This window comes from Poecilia formosa, unplaced genomic scaffold (genome assembly GCF_000485575.1).
Source record: "Poecilia formosa unplaced genomic scaffold, Poecilia_formosa-5.1.2 Scaffold13, whole genome shotgun sequence".
Taxonomy (NCBI): domain Eukaryota; kingdom Metazoa; phylum Chordata; class Actinopteri; order Cyprinodontiformes; family Poeciliidae; genus Poecilia; species Poecilia formosa.
In genome coordinates, this window is record NW_006799952.1 from 1,188,168 (window position 1) to 1,208,765 (window position 20,598).

Sequence of the window (20,598 nt, forward strand, 5' to 3'; positions counted from 1 at the left end):
AATTCTAATGCTGATGTAAATCATATCTGAGGGACTAATAACTGTCAGGTGTACTTCAGTTTTAAAATGTCTGCAATACCACTTAGTGTCTATAGGGGCGCAGGAGGACTCATTAAACAGCAATTGACCGACATGGTTACAGGGGGGAGGTTTATTGGTCAATGGCAAACTTGGACTGCATTTTCTAAGCTCTGAAAACCCTGAGCATACACCATCTTTTTATTTTACTGTTGGTTCAGATTGTTCCATGTGCTCTTAAATGCAAAGTTGTTAAGGGTTTTGTTTGCAGGATGATGCGGGGGGGAGCGAGAGAGAGGAGTCATGGAGTTTTACAGCCTTCCAGCTCTGATGAATGTGTCTGGAATCAGTGCCGAGGCTCTTCATCGCAAGAAAGCATCGCTCAGCTCAGCAGTACTCAACCTAAAAAAATTAAGTAAGCGTTGTTGTACGCAGCTGGGTCTTGCCGTGGCAAAGCTTCACTGCAATTTGAGAGTGATAGATAAGATCAGGAAACGCCCTAAGGCTGGTGTTGTCACTGATGAGTAACTCGCTGAAGTGAGCGGAGCTGGCACTGGCTCTTGTTGGGCCCATTGAGAAATTACATGTGAGAACACAACTCCAAATCAGAGTCCGCCAGTTTGTTTCAAAAGCAAAAAAAAAAAAAAATTAGCATGAGTCAGATTTGTGCTCCAGCCAAGCTGATGTGCATAATGGCTGCAGAGTCTTTTTGTATATCTGCATCAAAAGAGAATGCATTTGATTAAAATTGTATATTTGGGAAATAAGTTGGATATACAGTGCTGATTACAGTATAAGAGGTCATGTGGTGATGTTATGTTGCAGTGATAAACTCTGCTGTGCTTAATTGCTACCATGATGTTGTCGTGTGCATAAAGACAGCATTCATTTTTAGAGCAATTTGCCACCATCTGGTTCAGCTCTTCTCATTCACATAATCAATGGGTAAAAGACTTTGGTTAAAATGACGCACCCTTGTTTTTCCATCAGTTCATTTCTCAGTGTAATTTTTCAACCATAACCTCCTGATTTTTTTTTTTTTTTCTAAACACAACCTTAAGCCTAACCATTCTACAGTCTTCAACCTAGTCTTAGGATTTAAACACTTTCTGGGGCTTGTCTAGACCACAAAAATGGGGCCAGCCCCCAGAATGTGACTAGCACACACATTCTTCAAGGTCACAGTTATTATTTCCTATATTGTGTCATTTTCTGACCACACTTAAAAACAAGTAAATCACATTTGGTTAAGTTACTTTGCCTTCTTGACTCAACAAAACTCTATTTCCTTTTTGTAAAGGGTGCTATTAAATCATAATATTAGCTCGAAAAGCATAGAATTGAGTCAGCTCTCATACCGACACGGCACAGATGTTTTCTGAGTCACAGGGATTAATCATCTCAAAGATATGCAACAATCCTTCTTTCAGCCCACTTTGGAGAAGTCTTAGTCAGTGAATTTATTGTGGCTCTTTTTGTTTGAAACTACGGTACTTTTGTACCACTTAGAGATTGTCCTACTTAAATAACTCATGTTGAGGTAACAGCTCAACAATTAACAGTCTTCCATAAAATGTTTTGATAAATACCCTCCGATATGGAATCAGATGATGATACATTTCTCTGCCAGGTTGTAATTACTGACCTCATTTATTAGAAGAAATAGGTCACGTTATTGTTGGATTTGACAGCAAGGATCAGTTGCTGTCAAATGTGATAGCAGCTGTGAGATGGAGATGAGTAAGAAGGGAGGGTTGCAGAGCTGGCTCCCGATTTGTTTGGCTCTGTAACAGTCCTTGTTTATAAGGTGGTGAATGCTACCTCCAAATATATTGACAGAAACATTACACTGGATTCTTGAGGATGTGTGAGTTTCATGTGTCTGTGTGATTCTAGATTGTCATGTGTTTCATTAGGCAGAGTGTGGTGGTGGGAATTGAAGAAAATATCCACAAAGTAAGGGAGTAAAGTACAAAAGTCTTAATCCACTCCCCATAAAGCAAAAAAAAAAAAAAAGGTTAAATGCAATAAACCAATGCTTAGTGAAGTTTTCAGTGCTGCTGAAACTTTATTTGAAAGCACAGGGTTCTTCAATTTAAAAAAGAAAAATCTCACTAATGTAACCAATGGCGGTATTCTCATTGTTTACATACTAGACCAGATACAACAGTTTTAATATCTTTTATAGAAGTATGTCACTTGGCTGCAATTTCACAATTTATTGGAGATCAGATTTTCGTATTGTAAAAACCAAGGTTTGATTCATACCAAAGGCTTAACAGCTAATTTGTCATCTTAATGGTGTCTTGAAGGCTTTTCTTCAGATGTGCTTGTCACATTACCGTAGTTTTAAACTTATAGGAGCAGCTCATTGGTCAGGGCTGTCTGCAGTGCTGCTGTGTGAAAGTCTTTACCTACTGAGCAAGATGGAAATAGCTCTGTTTGTATTGACTTTGACTCAAATAGTGATCAAAGACCTGTTTTTTGCAACTTCAGTTACATAGAAATATTGAGTAGTTTGATGTAACTAGCTATACTTAAACCTATAAATCTCAGAAGTATTGAAATTATGAAACAAACAGCCTTTTTCCTTTTTTTCCCCCCAAATCAGATAAGTAATGTATGCTGTTTTAACAGCAAAGAAGCCTTTTAGCCATGCCTTTCTTATTAAAGAAAATCAGTACCATATAGGGATGAAGTGATATGGATGTGCATTGCCTAATAGACTATTATTGTGCACAGGACACAGACCATTTTCTTAATTAAAAATAACATCTCAAATGGACGTATGGATGCTTTCTAGGACAGATAAAGGATAGAGTGAGTAGTTTTGAAACAGATAATCTGATAGCTGGGTTAAATGTAGCTTGGTCAACTAAGCAAATGCATTTTTAAAACGCTTTTTCCATTTTCATTTGTTCTTTGTCAGTGCAAAACAACTTCTAATGTCTGCAAGTCACTTTAAATCAAAAACACGTCTCCTTCAACAAATCCACTTATGGTGGAATCTGTGACCAATGTTGAGATTGTATAAACTTATCACCTCAGCTTAGCCTGCCTGCACCTGCAGTACAGCCTGTGCAACTGGCTTCATTCCAGTTAATACCTAAGGGGAAAGTTTAGAAAAAAGACTAAAAAGAGAGAAGTCTTCAGGTCGAGTGATCCTGTCCATTCCATGTACAACATAGAATTTGTATATGTACCAAAACTGCAGAACAGGGTATTTATGCAAGCCACACTTGCTAGAAACAAGTTAGCTGAAAAAATTCAGTGGTTGTTGGCCCTTATCAACACTTAACTTTGTCAACGTCGCAATTCTTTACTGTATGCATCATGGCTTCTAGTTTTAGTTGGCACTTTACCATGACACACACCCACAGGAGCTCTGTGGAGTGTTCAGAGCAGGCAGAAGTGTGAGTGGATTCAAATGGAAATATGAGTAAAATAACCCAGAGACACGACAAATCCAAAGTGGAAGGATCACAGATACCAGTACAATATTAGAATTTACACTGATTAAATGTTGCAGAACTTCATAAAATAGATCAGATACTGTTTATCTAATCCATTTTTTACATACTTACGTTGAAACTTTGGAACATTTAAGATAAATATACTAACTTAATAAAGAATTCTTATTTAGAAAGTTCAGTTGTTTACGTCCAATTACTTTTTATGTGAATTGTTTGGTTTATTTCAATAAGGCCTTTCACTATTTACTGTATTTTAGACTGAAATATCTGCCTTTCTTTAACTGTTTCATCTATACATGAATGTAATTAGTCAGTGATTATTAGTTTTTTTTTGTACTAAGCCAGATTGGGGGTGCTGTCGTGGTGCGGAGGCCTTAGTGCTCGACGCAGCTGGTGCAGTTTCGATTCCACGCCTGTTCACCTTTGCCGCATCTCTTCCCACTGCTCTTGTTATCCACTTTCCTGTCAATTCACTATCAAATAAAGGCCGCATGAGCCAATAAAACCTTAAAAAAAACTGATGCAGACATCTACAGATGTCAAAAAATATTGTAGTGTCCTCAGTCTTAGCAATTTTTGTTGCTTTTTTTAAATTTTACTGAGTATGTTAAGTTTTACAGTCATAAAATGCTGTCCCAAGATTTGGATTAAGTATCATAAAAGAAAATGTTGAGCAAAGCAGATGAGCTGTAAGTTTTTATTTTTTTAAAGATGGTGGATAAAAGCCTAACAAAAACTTAACAGAACCTGAGAGATTCAGTTGGCTCTTTATTTGATCCATCCACTCTTTGCCAAAACCTCATCAGAAACACACTCGGTGGAACTGTGGGTGTCAAAAAGCTATTCTCAAGAAGGGGAAGCACAGGGAAAAGACTGATTTATGCCAATTTAAACAGGATATGAAGTGAAAATAGGAAGCAACAGGTTTTTCTGGGCAATTTAACTCAGATGTGTCAATTTTAGTTGAAATCCTGTGAGGTCAGAGGTAAATCAGTTTATATCTGCATTTTTTTTTAAGTGGAAAGCTGCATTTTAACCATTTGAGGATTTCTTCAAAAATGGATAGTACTAAGAATGCAAAAAAAAAAAAAAAAAGATTAGATTTGCCTTGACACTACGCAGCTTCAAGTTTAAGATTTATCCCAAGCACACTTCAAATTCAGTAAAAGCATATCTGGACTGAAAATCATACCGTATAACGATCTCCGTCACGGATCGGCCTCCCCAGAGTCTGGACCTCAGCAATTCTTAAAGGAGTGTGTGGGTTCATAGACACTTAATGGAACAAACTGCAGCCAAGATTCCCAAAAAATTGAACAAGCAGTTTGGAGAACTACTCCTGAAGAGCACTTAAAGAAATTACAAGGTTTTATTGTTCAGAGTATGTTGGCAAAAACTGGTGGTAAAAGCTAATTTGCTAAAACCATCAGTTTTTGTAACTTACAAAAACTAACATTTTGTGCTAATGTTAACTTTAAATACATGAAAACTATACGTTTTGCCCTCTAAGTTTTGTTTCCAAATGTCACCAAGGATTTTGCATTGCTTTGCATTCTTTCAATCTGTATTTTATTTTCCTGATTACCTATGGAGCTAACTTTGTTTATAAAAGTGACTGAATAGGGCCACATGGATGAAATTAATTTTAATTACACAGCAGCTTTCCCAACTTCACATAACAACTACATTCTTCAATTTTATGTGAAAATGTTGAATTTATTTATATTCAATACTTAAGTTGTAAGACTTCAGGGTTAGTCTCGATCAACTTTGAAGATGTAGAGAATGACCATTTTTCTCACTCTGTGAAATAAGTGAACCGCAGTGAATGAGCATTATTTGTCTTATGTGAGGCTTTCTACTGTATGCATATGAAAAAAGAAATGCCCTATGGTGAAATATTTTATATCTAAAGGAAACCCAGCCAATTGCATCAAGTTACCGACTTTTACTGGGAAAAAACAAATAGCGAAAGTGAGTAGTTGATTTGGTACAGTGGTCGATTTTGCAGCAATCCCTCACTGTGCATCAGTCCCCACACTGAATGAGGATGAAACAACTCAGTTTTAAAATGGTTTTGTAAAGACCAACCATCCACACACAATAAACACAGAATAACTATTCCAGAACTACCTTCTATGTTAAAGAAAAAGGAAATGGTTAAATGGGAAGATTAGCACTCTGTTGATCTGTCACATGAAATACCAACAGAATCCACTAAGCTGTGTGGCTGGAATGCGCCCAAATATGGAAGAGTTTACAAGTCATGCAAACTCGGAAAAGGATCAAAAAGGATCAAATAATAAAATATTTTATTCTGTTACTCAAGTTAATCCATTTATATTATTTAACAATTTAATCTTGTCAGCCAAATTGCCTCACTGAAGCAATAGCTTTCACTTAATACTTGGTTTATCTAATATTTACTGAACGTTCGATCATATTATCTATGTAATACGATAAGACATTTTACTGCCGTCATCAATTATCAAGATTTTAGCTGAGAGACACCTACATCTAATACATTTGAGCTGTTGCTGGGAGACTATATTTCAGTTAGACATCAGATCTTTGTCCATATTTTCAATAGTTTTGCATATCACTTCATCTTTGTCTTCTATGATTGCTTCCACATGTCAGGGACCCGGTGTCCTAATAGCCACACAGGCTTCAAGCATCTGTGGTTTAGTGAGGGGCTCAAGAGTCTCTCACAATGAGCTTAGAGAGTCACAGAGTCCCTTTAGATTGAGTAGATTGAGTGGAAGTGACACGTATGAAGTGGGTGGTGGGATTTTATGAAGATCACTGAGGGAGGATATGAAACTGGGCGGACTGAGGAAACAAGGAGATCTGGACAGACGCATCTGTGGATTTGTTGAGCTGATGAAAGAATTTTGGATGGTGTGCGTGTACCTAGTTACCTCTGAGCAGAATACTACATTCATATGTAAACATATACTAAGTGTATTAAAAGAATATATTCCATAGTGAATTCATAGAAACGTGTCCACAGAGGGTTATTCTTGAAGGCAGGGAATGTATCATATCAGTGAACATGAAGCTTTGGTTGCCAGATCTATCTATATTTAAATGAGATTTTATGTAATAGAACTAAAAATATGTGTTTTTATATTATCTTCTTTGACTTCATACTGCTAAATAAGTATGCTACATGTGACAGAAAACTAATCATGCTGTGGGAATGTTTTTCTTCATTAAGAAAAGGAAATCTGATCAGTTTATGGAAAGATGAATGGAGTTAAATCGAGGTCAAAGTCTAGACTGAATCTGTGGCAGCACTCTTCATTCAATCTGACTAAGCTTGAACTATGTTGTAAAAAAAAAAGGCAAAAGCTTCAACCGTTTGAAATGTAAAGCTACTAGAGACACACTCCAAAAGACTTCCTGCTGTATTTGCAGCAACAGATTACAATTTCTTGTGGGGCTTTCAGTTTGTGCATTTGTACAAACTACAAATGCACACCACTCTTTAGATTTTTATTTATTTTTTAAATCATGCATGGTTTTCTTCAGTTCCACAACCATGCACTTCTTTGTGGTGGTCTATTACATAAAATACCAAAACAGAACCCATTGAGGCTTGTGAATGTAACTTAACAAAATGAGACTTTTGGAAGGCCAAAGTACATCTGCCTAAATCATCTGCAATGGGTAAAAAAACATGAGAGAAATGGGGAAAACAGCTGGGTGTGTTTGAAAAGAAACAAAAACAACCTTGCTTCAATTTTCTGCTGGAAAATGCACAGACGACTGACCAAAACAAGATGAGTTTGGCAACATATTTATCTTTTGTTGTCCCACTTTCTGTTACAGTGTTGTTGGGAGGCCACAGGTGTCGGTAGCGTAGCACCTCCCAAACTCTACAACAGAGGAAGACGAGTCAGATGGTGATAAAACCACCTTCATGTTGCTTTGTAGCATCAATCTGGAGCGAGCCATGTATTTTTGTTTTTTTGTTGTTTTTTGTTTGAAAGCTAATTCGTTTGAGCAAAATTTGCACGTAAAGTTTTACAAGGTGATGAGACTGATGGGATCAAAGAACATTGCACATTCCAAGTATAAATCGGCATCATTACTTGTCTTTGTTTCACTAATTTGTTTGACATGTAATGGAGAACATTTGTTGGCGCTGGGCTGGTCGTGAGTCTGTTGCTGTTTCGTTGGGTTTCTCAGTTAGCCTTGAGAATATCATGTAGTTCTAATTCGCATCCTGCAGAGAACACTGCTCTGTTCTTAGTTAGCAACACTCAGCAAAACATCCATCCAGCTGACACGAGCACGAACATTTTCGTCCAAACTGCCCTCATATAAAGCCAAAAATATTCAACTGGGCCGTCATGATGCCGCTCACCGTAACCTGAGAGTGATGTTCCCTCTAATGTGTTGGGGGAAAAATTGTATCCTCATGCGGTAACCGTATTTGCGCCAGTCTTTTGACTGTTTTTCCCAGAGATGCTGCAAGATGTTTGGCTTAGTAAAGTTAAATTAAGTAGTACATGAGCCCTGAATGAAGGGATTTTAAAATGACAGCTTTTCAATACAATCCACTAAACATAGCCGGCCCACCTTTATTCAAACCATATGCAAGGAACAACATGTTTCCCTCTCAGAGGTGAGCCATAAAGAAAATAGCTCGCACTTTTGCAGCCCAATTGTCATTGCAGATTCTGACTCTCATTAGTGTGGCTGGAGGGGCATGAGTGGAAATTATTCATTTTCAGGAGGTCGACACTTTTTCCGCACATGGCGCATTTCAAGACAGCAAGACCACAGCAGGGGTGAAAAACATGCAGCACGTGATTACTTTAATTACATGCTGCTCTCTAGTACACATATACATATAGAGGACATCAACTAAAGATATAACGTGATTATGTGTGCTCTAAACACTCACGCATGTGAGAAGAACTTAATCATATTCCTCTGACACTTTGTCTCAACCACGCATGCTTAGCTGTCAGAAAAAGTCGTTTATAAAGCCTGACTTTATTGTTTCCTCCTCTCAGTCTGCTTCATTTGCACCAAGAGGCCTGTTTTTTTTCCAGAGCTTTTTGTTTAGCATTCTCATTCACACCACTCCTTTCCCTTTGACTTAGACACACACTGTGGCTTTTGCTGTGTATATATTATATAGCTTGTATATGGGTCTCAACTACTGTACTGTAATTGCAAATAATGTCTCCCATATGTGGCTGTTGTAATCTACCGCTGAAGCTTTCTCCTCTGGATAATCTTCTTGAGGGTAGGATGTCTTATGAGAACGAACAGCATGATGAATAGATGTTGTCCTTTCTTCCTTTAGCCCAATTGTACACACACAAAAAAATGGTTGATTCACATGTGGGATGCATCTTGTAGAAATTAACGGATGGTGTTTTTGAGGAAGAAGCTGTGCGCACAGTTTATCTGGTATCGTTCAATCTTGTCACGGTCTATAGGTGTTTGGACTTTTAGTTTGTGTTATTTTCTGTTTTGATCATTTCCGATTTGCTTTCTTACATCTGGCCCTTTTGGTTCATCCTTTGTGTTCAGCTATTCTCATTGTTTGTGTTTATGACTTGCTTCATCAGATTCGTGTTCATTTCAGTTTATGGTTCAGATTTCTTTTTCCCTTTCATTCTTTTTGTTTCTGTTTGTCTTCACCTTGCCTCCGCTCACCATTCTTCTCCTGATTGCAGCTGTTAATCATTGTCTTATTTTTGCCTTTAACTGCTCCTTTCCCCAGCTGCATCTAATCACCTGTCATTAGCTTCCTTAGCTTCTTGGTCACTCCTGTGCCTTCCTCGGTATCTTTAAGCCCCTCTCTCATCGTTTTCCACTGGCTCCTTCTGTTGCTGGCACCTGGTTTCTCGTAGGATCCGGTGCTGTCTTTTGTTTGGATTGTAAGTTCATTGTTTTTCCTGCATTAACGAAAGTCATTTCCCTCCAGCTTTTTGCATAGAGTCTAGAAAGAGAGCATTTCTGTATTTATATCAAAGAGATTATAACTTATTTACCAAATGCTTAGGTTTTTCAGAAAAGCCAGGTTAAAAAAATCTACAATTTCCTTTGAAACTTGTTAGTTTTTTTTTTCTCGTTTACTTGTAAGAGGGAACGTTCTGATTTAGATCTTTTTGTCAAAAAGCTATGCAGCTTGAATAAGTTCAGCTGGAATTAGGCTCTGGGGCTTAGCTGGTTTAAAAAAAAAAAAATCTGTCTCGTTGTCAGCATTTCCAGTAATACATCATCTGATGCTGGAGGCAATGAGGACATGTTCCTTAACCCCAACGTGATCCAAAGGGTCTTGGATGCTCACGCAAAAAACCGCATGCCGCGTCTCTCTGAAAGGCAGTAAATCTAAGATGTGGTGTCTCCAAATGTTGGATAAAGTTACCAAAATAAATGTCTGTTTTAAAGCAACTAAAAGGTCGTGCTGCCTTGTGTTCCTCTGCAGTGTATCCTGTTTTATGTCGCTGAACTCTTGAATAAATGAAAACAGGTATCCTAATTTGAAGAACTGGTGCAGCTTCAGTCAGTCAGTGCAAGTTATGATATATTTAGTTTGTGCATCTTTATCAGAACGCTCCAACTTATTGGCCTTCATATCAAAAGTCAACATGGGATTCATCTGAATTTTATTAGCTGCTGCTCCACATGTAACACAAATAAACCTTCCTGTGTGTTTTATCAAAAATAATGTGCTCTCAGAAATTGGTTTTGTACTTCTTACTGCTGCGGAGGCTGGGTGTGGTTGTTCTACTGTCATTTTATTGATTTATTAACATTTTACGTTGCTTGTCTTCCCAGAATTATTTTTGCATGAAACTATTGCAGTACTGTGTATAAAGCGACTTGTACAGAAGAAAGCTTACTTTTTTTTTTTTTAAATGGATGGCTATTAAACTGTAAGAAAAATGGTTTAATTTGGATCCTGCAAGTGGTTGTTGGATTGCTTCTTGTCCAAGTGTGTCTACATCAACATTTTGTGTGTGACTGTTTTCCTCTGCCTTTAGTAAATCATATCAAAGATGTCCTCCAAGTTTTAGAACTTACTTTGAATGATGCTGTTTGCGTTTAAAATAACTTCACATTTTCTTATCTTTGGTAGGGGGAGCGACAAAGCAGCAGAGCAAATGAGACAGAAACTCAAACTGTAAGTTCAAAACTAATCAAGTTTGCATAAATTCTTTCTATTAAAATGCATGTATCAGGACTTTAGGCATGCCGGAGCAGAGATGCATCTTGGGGATTATTCACATCTGACACATTTGGTCTGCATTAAACAGATCAGAGTTCGTTTCCCTCATTGGTCCAGACCTTTTATGCAGGTGTGAGTACACTCAACTGAAAACTGGCATGGACCAAACAATCGGACTGAAACACACTCTCTGAGGTGGTCTTGGTCCGCTTCCGAATGAACTCTGGTGCGATTTGCTTCTGGTATAAATACAGACCCGCCTCTATTTGAACCAAAATCTGTATTGTATTGTATTGCTCTTGATATTTAAAGTGAAATTGCAGTTAACAGCACCAACATTTGTGCAACAGAAATGCAGCAAGAAGTATGAATACTTTTGAAGGTGCTTTGTCTCAAAGGGTATTTCTAAAGTTTTATCAAGCAATATAAAAAAAAAACATTTAACTATACATGAGACTGTTCAAAAAATATGTTCCCATTTAATTTTTAATGGAAAATCCACAAATATCTTTTTTTTTCTGAATAAATATCACAAATCTTAATCCTGACGGGGGTTTTCCACTCTAAGATATTTTCAGAAAACCACTTTCAAAGAATCGTGGGTCCTTTTTGGTGTTTGAAGTACTTTCCCACTCGGCCTGAAACAAAGTTCTGAACACATTTGTGCAGCTTGGTCCATTTCTTCACTCTTTGTCACAATGTTTAGTCTATTTTCAAGTCAGTCATAGCACAATAAATCGTGAAATGCACTGCTTCCAGTGAAGTTTTGAGATGAATGGGACACGACAGAGCTGACAACAAAGCTCTTCTGTGGAGAAGCCGTTTGGAATAAACAGCACTGGACAGAAAACCTAACTGGGTCACTGAAAGTCAAGTACTTGTAATATTTTGCTGTCAACTTTTATGACTGTTCAAATTTCATCTCGGCAATATGAATATAGTTTTTGTTCCTACAAATTTGTAATGAATGTTTTTCTCTCTGATAAGAAGATAAATTAAATTACATTTTGAATTGCAGTAAGCATAGTCTGTCATAAATTAAATACAGTCCATATTTCACACCGTCTTTAGCAGCGATATCTTGTCTAATTTTACTAGTTTCCTGCTATTGTAGAGGGATTTGGGAACCCATTTCTTAGAACAGTGCTTCAGTTTATTGAGGTAGGTACTTCTTTCTGCACAGTATCACCACAACAGTTTAATCGGGTTAAGGTCTAAACTCCACCACTTCATTTTTTTTTTTAAATTTATTTTATATTACCTGCTGTGTTTGGAGTTGTTATCCTATTACAAGAGGAAAGTTTAACCGTCAGACCACAAATGTGGCTTCATAATACTTTGGTGTACAGAGGAGTTTATGACCTTAGACCAGCAAAAGAAGCCCAGATCAAGACCGCTCCATCACGGTTCATCACAGGTGCTATGAGATGATTTATGCTTGGGTGCTAGTAGTTTTCATCCAATAAGACGATATAGTCAGACTACCCACCGGGTTTTGTCTCAGAAGTCTTTTGGTTCACTCAAATGCAACTTTGTAAACAGCTTAATGCTGCAATGTTGTTTTTAGATACAAGAGCTTTTCTCCGTCATCCCTTCCAAACAAGGCTAACTTGTTCATGCTTGTTCTAATGGTGCCGTCAAGACAGCCTGAAGCCTGGGGAGTCGGTACTTTTAGAGGTTTTGGTGTTATTCTAAGCGTTGCACAATCTAACCTTAGGGTAACTTACTAAACGAATAGAGAATTACTAAAGGAATTGTAGTAATTCTTTTGGCATTACTGAAAGAACGCTCTTTTAGTAAGAGCATTTTAAATGGGGGAACATTCCTTAAAGATGCACAGAAAGGAGAGACATTATCAGTCAAAGGGTTAGAGCTGTGCCAACAACGGGCATTACTCCTCCATCTCGTTTGGCTTTCTCGTCCTTTATTTCCCCATTTTATATCGAAGTGAATTAATTTTCTTTTCCCTGACAGATCCATTAAAGATCCATTGTCGCACAGATCCATTAAAGTGATCAAAGTTGTTTTCAGAAGAGTTAGCAATGAGGGGGTAGCCAGATATTTTTTCCTATTTTTAATTTGTCACGTTAATTGTGTTATGCTGCTGGTTTCGGCTAGGGAATGAAAGCTGGATGTCTGCATTCCTGACCAGCTCACGATGTTCTTCAAATGGAGATGCCAGGATTTATTTTTTAATCTTGTGCCGAATGTTATCAACAGGCCACCCCCTAAAATGTCAACACAGCTCTTTGTATCATTATTCACAGAAGAAGTTGTAAAGTTTTGGCACCACAGTTGGAGAATATTGCTGGTTATTTAGTGCTTTGAGCCGTTGCACCTGGTCCGGACACTAGGAGGCAGTGCTATGTATTTTAAGCAGAATAGTTCTTTATTTTAAGCTCTAAGTTTATGGTCCTGAAGATCATTTTTTTACTTAAATGTGTACTGTTTATTATTGAAATGACAAATAATTTTGAATCTGAGAAACAGTTTATAGATACTTTTAATAATTTGTTTTTTTTAAGTTTTTCATTTTCTGTTGAGATGTAACATATTGATATTCTTTAAATTTAGTTTTAAAAAATTGTAATTTATGTTTTTAGGCTTTACATTTTATGGTTAACATCTAAAAAGTTATCACATTGGATGTATCGTTCCCTTTTAAAATTAACTTTCTCCAACCAAAAAAACAAATCTGTACTTTACAGCCATGCAATAAATAGAAATATTTATTTAAAATGTATGCAAGAATCTAGGAATTTTCCTAATCTTTAAACTTTTAACTTTGCCATTCAGTTGTTACTCAAAAATAATTATACAGTATTTTGTTTTTTTATTGACATGTATAAAATATTTTGAAATATGTAAAAAAAAAAGCATAGAAGAATGAAATGCAAAAATGAAGGGAGATGTTTTTAATGCCACACTACAAGATAAATGCATAAAGTCTAGCTTGTATTCAAGTTCATACATGACTACTGTATCTTCAGGTATTATAAAGCAATTCCTCCTGCGAGAAGGGGAGTGTGGATCAGAGAAGGAGCTTGAAGACTTAACAAACCTGCATCCTTCTGTGGGATTTAAGAGATCTGTGGTGAGCCCAGCTGATGAATGACCCCATGGGGCAAAAACTGAAATGTCAAAAACTCCAGATTGGATACGCTCGGACTTCTGCTCCACTTCTTTCCAGTAGTTTTAGTCTGATGTCCAACTGCATCGACTTCACATTAAACAGGGAACGCAAGTCTCACTTGTCTCTATTAAAAAACATCTTATCTTTTTATCAGGGCTTAGCTTTGTTACTTGAATGCAGTTGTCATAATACGTTTGGCTCAAAAAAAGTCACTGTACGCTAATGCTACACATGTGGTGGATAATAAAAGAAATTAAAATGCTCATCGAACATTTTTTTCTTTTATTTGGTTGAGGCTCACAGGGGGGAAGGGCATTTGCAACTAATTATTGTGACACATCTGAAGAGAGAAATTACTGATTTATGTCAACTTTGGACATGAGCAAGTTATCTTGTACAGACAGAAGACAGAGAAAAAGTGAAAAGTACTATATAAAAAGTTCTATCCTACCAGATAAACTATATTTTCACAAACTGCCTCCTGCTGGTTGTTGATTCGCTGCTCAAACTAATTAAACTGCAGGATGAACTGTGTTGTCTTCTTCCCCCCCACATATGGCTTGTTTCTTCCCTTGAGTTCATGTAATATCCCTGCATAGATCATCTCTCTAGCTAAATAATTTATTGGTTCATTCTGCTGTATCACTACAAAGGGGCCACTACTTCACTTGTCACACATCTAGTTTTCAGTTTACAGCATTTTGTAACGACAGACTTCCCGACAGATATTAACGACCCTGTATTATCATCTTATCCACTTTTAATGACGACAAAGTTTTGTGTCAGAAGATTGCGTTTTAAAAGGACCTTTCTGCGATGTATCGTGGTTTGTTTACGTCTCATACGCTGTCAAAATATCTAGATTTTCTGGAACTGGAAAATATTTGGCCTTGGAGATTTTATTTTATATTTTTTTTCCTCAAAGATCAAACACACAGCATTAGTAAATGCAATACAAATCTTACAACCTTCATCCAGGCTACTTTATTATCTAGTAAATAATCATGTGTCATGCAGCACAGCCAAAGGATGTAGAGCTGTCATGGGCTCCAAATTTGAGGTGAACCTCATCCCCTCCGCCCCACACACACCCTTCCCTGTTTCCTAATGGCTCATTACCTTCAAAGTGTGAAGTGATTTATGGGCAGCGGTATGCCTGGGGGCAGTCCCTGTCTGAGGGGCTGTCATACACACTGATTGCCTCTGTTTGTTTGTGTGAATCTGTTTGAACATAACCTGTGTGAATAGGATACTACGAAAGCAGCCATGCTGTATCTTTTTTCTTTTTCTTTTTTTTTCTTTCATCCAAACCCATTACGAGCTCTTTTCGCTCTTTGTAGCCGAGGCTGTTTGTTTTCCTTTCTGCATGAGTGAGACCTGTTCTTGGCCTTGTTCCTGGTAACGGGATACAAAAATGTTTCCCTCTGCTCTGTTCTGATTGATTGCTTTTTAAAATAAAGTAATATGACCTCCCAATCTAAGTGCCTTACTGTACATTACTTCAGGCTGTGAACCTGACTATAAACCTAATGCAATGAGTGATGACCAACAAAAAGCACACAACAAATCCCAGCACCGGCTCTCAATCTGTGCTGCCGTGAAGATCACATTATCCTGTTGCACGTCTTCCTCCGCATTCATTTGCTATTGTTAAGAGGGCAAATCAGAAATGACTCATCGAGACCTGAGTCATTACTGGAAATGCTTGTCTGTGTCAACGTGACATTGTAAACAGCTTGCACTGGTTACGAGGGAAATGCGTACCTCAGATTAGGTTTGTATATAAAAGTCTGGGTGAATCCGTTGCTTGCCCTTCTAGGTCTGTGTATGCATCGCTGTGCAGCTTCCGACGCATGTGAAAATGGCAGGTGTTCACGCGGGGAATGTTAACGCAGCTATACTTGTGCATGCTTGCTGTCGCTGCAGCCCTGTGGGGAATGCGAATGTCTTCGTCCATGTGTGGACCACCCAAACCTCTTGATGTCATAACAATAACCAGTCCATTTCCTTTCTGTGATATGCAGCACATTATCAGTCCACATCACAGCAACATGGCCTCTCTGTTTAGCTGACATGTCACAGCTGCACAGGAGGTTACTCCCCCTCCTGATGGTTTTATCTACTTTCACGGAGTCCTACATGTACAATTGCTGTACTGTATTTCAGATTTGTGCTTCCTGAAAAGCACAAATGTCCTTTATTTGGGCTATTTAATATGCCAACAGATATCCAAGTTTGATATGACCAACTCTTTTCCCTGCCTGTCTGGTCTGGAGAGGGTTTCGTACAAATCTTGCTCTTTTCGGCTGCCTCTCCACATTTTTGCACCTTTTTTTAGCCTAAACAAATTCCTTTGGTCTGACAGTATTTTCGTGTTTGTGCAACTCTTTATTTTGTGAATTTTTCCCTCCTCCTCTCAGTGAGCAGAAATACACTGTGGTAATTAATATGGTAATATGTGTGTGGGGTACAATTTTTTTTCCAGGAACACTGAAAGCCATTTTAAATTGAGGTCTAAGGAAGGTTTCATCTGGAAACACTGAGGGGAGGTCTAGTACACCAAGTATCTGTCAGTCCCTGACCAATTAAAGAGGAAAAATAATATTTGCCTTCTTTCTTTTTTTTTTTTTTTTTTTTTTTTTTGGAGAAAGGAAGGCTTTGCTTGTTGCCAGAACTATTCTCATTTAACCTGAAAACACTTGAAAATATAGACTAATTCACTTTAGCTTAGGAGCTCCTCAGTGAGGAAAAGAAAAAAAAAAAGTCTTGAGGTTTTGTTCACTCAGTTGGTGGTTAAGCAGGAAAACGGTCCAAAATACAGTACAAAGAAGCCTTAGTAACTTTAAGGGACCTCTAATTGATGATTTATTGTACAACTGAGTATATTCACCAGAATTAAAAGTATCAATGGATCTACTGAGCTCTTTATTGGTATAAAATATTATTTACAGGATCCTCTTGTTTGCAAATACAACTGAAAATGTTCATGCAGTTCTTCATTAAAACCCCAGGCATCATTGTTTTTATTGTGATTTCATGACAGGCCAACAGAAAGTTGTGTAAAACTGTGACGTAGGAGGAAAGTTTATTCATGGAATACAGATCCAAAATGTGTGGCATACACGTTTCAGATCTGTAAGACGTGTCTGCCACACGTTACTCAGGAGGGCTTAGTCTGTGTGCCCCAAAACAGGTTTTCTCTATCCTGGTGAAAAAAAAAAAGCAGCCTCTTGTTCTATGCTTTGCTTCGCACAGAGGATCTGGGCTGTTGGTCATTGAGAGAATTGCTTGCTGGAGGCATGGAGTTTGCTGAAGTTTTACATTTTACCCAACTGCCAACATTTAGCAGTGACACATGTAATGCACCAGATTGACGTTGTTAAGTTTACTGGAAATTGCTTGCACTGTAAACAAAAGGCCTGACGGAGAAGGGAGATGAGAACAGAATCGAGTGGGAAGGCACTGGCCAGGTTAGCTTTTTTTTTTTTTTTTCCCCATGATTGCTCCCGTTTTCCTGTGTTTCACTCTTTGTTAAATGTCAGGTTTGTTTAGTTGTCCTGTTAAGCTTATTCCACTTTAGCTGTTGTTCTCTACAGATCCCTCAGAATTACCCCCACCATCTGGGGGCCTCTCCGATTAATTTTATTTTGCTTTCTCTGCGAGATGTTCAAAGGCTGGAATATAGTTTTATGACTTATCTCTTCTACAAAGATTTGTCCCTGATGAGTTTACTGTATTTCTTGGATACTTGGAAGATACCAAAGTTGCCAGTCAACAGTCTAAGTGACTTAAAGGCCTGAATTTATAGGGCTGCACACTGGAGACCATCCATGATTTGGTTTGTAGATTATTTCACTCCTGGACATTTAAAATGTATAAAAGCCTTTCAGATTTTTGATGTGTGTGTCATGTGGTGTAGTGTTGTAGAAAGCTATAAATCACCATTATAATTTAAAAAAAAAAGCCTTTAACTGCAGAAGCAGTTGAGAGAAACAACAAAAATATAGCTCCTAAATTTTGAGTGGGTTGTGAGGAGTTCTTTTCCCACACTCAACAATGAAATCCATAACCCAGATAATGAATCATACTGGTTTCAAGGCAGATAACAACTGGGGCCTTCCAAGGAAAGAGAGTACTGGTTTTGATTTTTTATTTTTTTTTCCCCTTGATTGCATGATCCCACGTATCCCCCTATGTGCTTGGCGTGGCTCCTCTGTGAAAAAGGATTGTAAGTACTCCTTACACTCCTGGTGGTGTTTGTGTGCTTTGCTTTTTGTGCTGCTATAATCTCTGCCGGTATGTGGGTCCCCCAAGAGAGTACTCAAACTCCTTTGCAAAACTAGCCCTGGATAACAGGTACTCAAAGTGTTTATTATGCAGCTTTAGATATAAACACTGGCACAATGTCTGCTTCATCATCACTGACAGTCTTGTGATTTTCTAATGCACTTTCTTGCATTTCTTTAAGTGTTTCATCACGCCTTTTATTTTGCTCAAATTTATGCTTAAACTGTTGGAGTGATGCTTGATTTTTATGCTGGGCAATATTTATTACTTTCTTAGCTGTTTTTTTTTTTTACGTTGCATATTCAGACTTTTTTGCATTTGTTTATATTTTTCCTAAAAAAAGAAAAAAAAACCTGGTATGAGTCACCAAAGTGATTTTATGCAGACATGAGAGAGAGCACTACAGTATTTGCGTGATGAATGGCACCACTTCCACTTCCTTTCAGACGGAGGAGCTTTTAATTGTCTTTGTCTGATTAAATCAAGATGCTGAAACACAAGATGGTCTTTGCAATCTAGTGTCTATTTTTGAATTACCAGTCTCCGCCGCTGCTCCAACCATCAGACCAACAGCAGTAGTGAGTTAAGCCATCTATTGTAGTTTTGCTTTAAAGTTTGCTTGCAAGTCTTGTTTTATGATGTTTTGAAAATTGTGAAATAAAACATATTGTGCTTTGAAAAGTAGCCACCTCCTCACAGATTTCCTCTGTTTTTCGGTGACACTTAAATGCTTCAGATTTAATAAGACGACGATAACTTGACTAAAGTAGAAAAACTAGTCTTCTAACCAATGCAGCTGCAGCTCCAGATTCAAAGTACTCTAAAAGTCTCAGGAATGGCTTCGTAACTCTTTCCAGAAAATGTTCAAAATACTTTTTTAATATTCTTCTAATTTCTTTAGATGTAAACAGAATTTGTTGCTTTTTGAAATCTTTGGTCGCACTTCATGTTGTGCAGCGTCAAGAGCAAAAAGCAAATAATACATTTTTGTCTTTTCTTATTCATACTGATCAAGATTCACTACACCATATCACTGTTTTCTTTGTGCTGTATCAAGTATCACATTGATCCCCTGGAACCAGAGTAGGGCTGTTTAAAGTATGACCTGTACTTTTTTCCCTGGAAGTCCTCCTTTATACACACCTACTCTTTTGGCTCTCAGATTTGTAGCCCTCCTCATTTCACCCTCCAAACCCACCAAACAGAACAGCAAAGTGCAAAAAAAAAAAGACAACAGTCTTGTGAAGCAGAAATTAAAGTCAGGTGTCTTTAATTAACTAGGAGAGTGAGGATGTGAGTGGGCGTTCAGAGCAGCGATCTGTCTGAATTAAAATCAAGACTATTGTTAAACTCTCCTTGCAAACATCCATTCATAATGAAGAAATTGTCTGCAAACTATGGAAGAGGCCTATAATTGGTTTAAAATGTTCTCTTGGCTTATGTTATTGCCCCAAGAGAAAAACAACTGAACAGCAGAAGACAGAAAACTCATTAGCATGCATTTGAACACACATGATATTAGTTAATAAATAAGAGCAATTATGCCTCTCATTGTACTTCATTAATGAAACCTAATGGTTAGGAGCTGTCTTGCTGCAGCTGGTCCATGATGCCTGGTGATCATTCATAGATCAATTATTTCTTACGCTGATGAACTCCAAGGGAAAAATGTCAACACATCTGTTTGCAACGGTAATCTCAATAGCAACTGGTTATTCCTGCAGGCTAATGACCCTCAAAGTACAAGGTGGTGGAAATAATTTGTGGAGATGCACTGAAAAATGATTTGCAGACACAGGCCAAAAGCCCTGATCTTTTTGCAATCAGTGAAGTAATCTCACTTAGTGCTACCAGTTTGCGCTGTTCACAGCACTATTGGCACTATTATGTTATTGAGTGAAGGTTTATATTGTGGTTTTTCAGTATTGTGTTTTAAAATGAATTCAGAGGAAGTGGGTGTAAAAGACTTCAATTTAGTTTGATTAATTCTAATACAGTTCTGAAGGAGAAAGCGGAGTTGGCTAAAATTGTAGCTTGGTTAAAACTTTTCAAAAGCAAATTCAGATCAGTTCATCTTCATTCGGTTTAAATGATTGAAATTTGAAAAGCCTGAAATTCTTTGAAGGAAATCCATTGTTGTATTTTGAGCTGAAGCTGTTTTCAATACAAGTCAAATCGTCCAAGTGATTTGATCAATAGTTCCACTGAAATGTTTATTTGCATAAATAGACCCGTATCATAGTTGAAAACAAAATATCCCCACATGCCGACAACTCTCATGTGGTATTCGGTCGTTAATCTCTTCAAATAAAGCTTATCATTTTAGTATTTGTTTATTTTGGATTCAAGTATGCTCTGTGTGAAAATCTGCAGATGTTTTTGTTCTGATACAATCCCAGTGTCTGAATTGAAATATCTGTCAATAACTATGCTTTCTGATTCAAAAGGTTTTAAGTGAAACATTTAGTTTAACTTTTTTGTTGTTTTTG

At 37.5% G+C, this 20,598-nt stretch overlaps 1 long non-coding RNA gene across 1 annotated transcript in view; it reads left to right on the forward strand.

Annotated features, from left to right (window-relative positions):
• Positions 1 to 9,245: 9,245 nt before the first annotated feature.
• LOC107835553 (uncharacterized) overlaps positions 9,246 to 20,598 on the forward strand; it is a 79,414-nt gene continuing 68,061 nt past the window's right edge. Inside the window, exons 1-2 of the long non-coding RNA XR_001661345.1 lie at positions 9,246 to 9,394; positions 10,600 to 10,644. This is a non-coding gene — a long non-coding RNA (uncharacterized LOC107835553). The remainder of the gene's footprint in view (positions 9,395 to 10,599; positions 10,645 to 20,598) is intronic.